This window comes from Pan paniscus, chromosome 3, assembly GCF_029289425.2.
Source record: "Pan paniscus chromosome 3, NHGRI_mPanPan1-v2.0_pri, whole genome shotgun sequence".
NCBI lineage: Eukaryota > Metazoa > Chordata > Mammalia > Primates > Hominidae > Pan > Pan paniscus.
Genome location: NC_073252.2, coordinates 60,891,863 through 60,895,673, shown reverse-complemented (window position 1 = coordinate 60,895,673; position 3,811 = coordinate 60,891,863).

Below are 3,811 nucleotides of genomic sequence, written 5' to 3'. Positions count from 1 at the left end.
GATGGCATTGAATCTGTAAATTACCTTGGGCAGTATGGCCATTTTCACGATATTGATTCTTCCTACCCATGAGCAAGGAATGTTCTTCCATTTGTTTGTATCCTCTTTTATTTCCTTGAGCAGTGGTTTGTAGTTCCCCTTGAAGAGGTGCTTCACATCCCTTGTAAGTTGGATTCCTAGGTATTTTATTCTCTTTGAAGCAATTGTGAATGGGAGTTCACTCATGATTTGGCTCTCTGTTTGTCTGTTGTTGGTGTATAAGAATGCTTGTGATTTTTGTACATTGATTTTGTATCCTGAGACTTTGCTGAAGTTGCTTATCAGCTTAAGGAGATTTTGGGCTGAGACAATGGGGTTTTCTAGATAAACAATCATGTCGTCTGCAAACAGGGACAATTTGACTTCCTCTTTTCCTAATTGAATACCCTTTATTTCCTTCTCCTGCCTGATTGCCCTGGCCAGAACTTCCAACACTATGTTGAATAGGAGTGGTGAGAGAGGGCATCCCTGTCTTGTGCCAGTTTTCAAAGGGAATGCTTCCAGTTTTTGCCCATTCAGTATGATATTGGCTGTGGGTTTGTCATAGATAGCTCTTATTATTTTGAAATATGTCCCATCAATACCTAATTTATTGAGAGTTTTTAGCATGAAGGGTTGTTGAATTTTGTCAAAGGCTTTTTCTGCATCTATTGAGATAATCATGTGGTTTTTGTCTTTGGCTCTGTTTATATGCTGGATTACATTTATTGATTTGCGTATGTTGAACCAGCCTTGCAACCCAGGGATGAAGCCCACTTGATCATGGTGGATAAGCTTTTTGATGTGCTGCTGGATTCGGTTTGCCAGTATTTTATTGAGGATTTTTGCATCAATGTTCATCAAGGATATTGGTCTAAAATTCTCTTTTTTGGTTGTGTCTCTGCCAGGCTTTGGTATCAGAATGATGCTGGCCTCATAAAATGAGTTAGGGAGGAGTTCCTCTTTTTCTATTGATTGGAATAGTTTCAGAAGGAATGGTACCAGTTCCTCCTTGTACCTCTGGTAGAATTCGGCTGTGAATCCATCTGGTCCTGGACTCTTTTTTGTTGGTAAACTATTGATTATTGCCACAATTTCAGATCCTGTTATTGGTCTATTCAGAGATTCAACTTCTTCCTGGTTTAGTCTTGGGAGAGTGTATGTGTCGAGGAATGTATCCATTTCTTCTAGATTTTCTAGTTTATTTGCGTAGAGGTGTTTGTAGTATTCTCTGATGGTAGTTTGTATTTCTGTGGGATCGGTGGTGATATCCCCTTTATCATTTTTTATTGCGTCTATTTGATTCTTCTCTCTTTTTTTCTTTATTTGTCTTGCTAGCGGTCTATCAATTTTGTTGATCCTTTCAAAAAACCAGCTCCTGGATTCATTAATTTTTTGAAGGGTTTTTTGTGTCTCTATTTCCTTCAGTTCTGCTCTGATTTTAGTTATTTCTTGCCTTCTGCTAGCTTTTGAATGTGTTTGCTCTTGCTTTTCTAGTTCTTTTAATTGTGATGTTAGGGTGTCAATTTTGGATCTTTCCTGCTTTCTCTTGTGGGCATTTAGTGCTATAAATTTCCCTCTACACACTGCTTTGAATGCGTCCCAGAGATTCTGGTATGTTGTGTCTTTGTTCTCGTTGGTTTCAAAGAACATCTTTATTTCTGCCTTCATTTCGTTATGTACCCAGCAGTCATTCAGGAGCAGGTTGTTCAGTTTCCATGTAGTTGAGCGGCTTTGAGTGAGATTCTTAATCCTGAGTTCTAGTTTGATTGCACTGTGGTCTGAGAGATAGTTTGTTATAATTTCTGTTCTTTTACATTTGCTGAGGAGAGCTTTACTTCCAACTATGTGGTCAATTTTGGAATAGGTGTGGTGTGGTGCTGAAAAAAATGTATATTCTGTTGATTTGGGGTGGAGAGTTCTGTAGATGTCTATTAGGTCCGCTTGGTGCAGAGCTGAGTTCAATTCCTGGGTATCCTTGTTGAGTTTCTGTCTCGTTGATCTGTCTAATGTTGACAGTGGGGTGTTAAAGTCTCCCATTATTAATGTGTGGGAGTCTAAGTCTCTTTGTAGGTCACTCAGGACTTGCTTTATGAATCTGGGTGCTCCTGTATTGGGTGCATAAATATTTAGGATAGTTAGCTCCTCTTGTTGAATTGATCCCTTTACCATTATGTAATGGCCTTCTTTGTCTCTTTTGATCTTTGTTGGTTTAAAGTCTGTTGTATCAGAGACTAGGATTGCAACCCCTGCCTTTTTTTGTTTTCCATTTGCTTGGTAGATCTTCCTCCATCCTTTTATTTTGAGCCTATGTGTGCCTCTGCACGTGAGATGGGTTTCCTGAATACAGCACACTGATGGGTCTTGACTCTTTATCCAACTTGCCAGTCTGTGTCTTTTAATTGGAGAATTTAGTCCATTTACATTTAAAGATAATATTGTTATGTGTGAATTTGATCCTGTCATTATGATGTTAGCTGGTGATTTTGCTCGTTAGTTGATGCAGTTTCTTCCTAGTCTTGATGGTCTTTACATTTTGGCATGATTTTGCAGCGGCTGGTACCGGTTTTTCCTTTCCATGTTTAGCGCTTCCTTCAGGAGCTCTTTTAGGGCAGGCCTGGTGGTGACAAAATCGGTCAGCATTTGCTTGTCTGTAAAGTATTTTATTTCTCCTTCACTTATGAAGCTTAGTTTGGCTGGATATGAAATTCTGGGTTGAAAATTGCTTTCTTTAAGAATGTTGAATATTGGCCCCCACTCTCTTCTGGCTTGTAGGGTTTCTGCCGAGAGATCCGCTGTTAGTCTGATGGGCTTCCCTTTGAGGGTAACCCGACCTTTCTGTCTGGCTGCCCTTAACATTTTTTCCTTTATTTCAACTTTGGTGAATCTGACAATTATGTGTCTTGGAGTTGCTCTTCTCGAGGAGTATCTTTGTGGCGTTCTCTGTATTTCCTGAATCTGAACGTTGGCCTGCCTTGCTAGATTGGGGAAGTTCTCCTGGATAATATCCTGCAGAGTGTTTTCCAACTTGGTTTCATTCTCCGCATCACTTTCAGGTACACCAATGAGACGTAGATTTGGTCTTTTCACATAGTCCCATATTTCTTGGAGGCTTTGCTCATTTCTTTTTATTCTTTTTTCTCTAGACTTCCCTTCTCGCTTAGTTTCATTCATTTCATCTTCCATTGCTGATACCCTTTCTTCCAGTTGATCGCATCGGCTCCTGAGGCTTCTGCATTCTTCACGTAGTTCTCGAGCCTTGGTTTTCAGCTCCATCAGCTCCTTTAAGCACTTCTCTGTATTGGTTATTCTAGTTATAAATTCTTCTAAATTTTTTTCAAAGTTTTCAACTTCTTTGCCTTTGGTTTGAATGTCCTCCCATACCTCAGAATAATTTGATCGCCTGAAGCCTTCTTCTCTCAGCTCGTCAAACTTATTCTCCATCCAGCTTTGTTCCGTTGCTGGTGAGGAACTGCGTTCCTTTGGAGGAGGAGAGGCGCTCTGCATTTTAGAGTTTCCTGTTTTTCTGTTCTGTTTTTTCCCCATCTTTGTGGTTTTATCTACTTTTGGTCTTTGATGATGGTGATGTACAGATGGGTTTTCGGTGTGGATGTCCTTTCTGTTTGTTAGTTTTCCTTCTAACAGACAGGACCCTCAGCTGCAGGTCTGTTGGAATACCCTGCCGTGTGAGGTGTCAGTGTGCCCCTGCTGGGGGGTGCCTCCCAGTTAGGCTGCTCGGGGGTCAGGGGTCAGGGACCCACTTGAGGAGGCAGTCTGCCCGTTCTCAGATCTC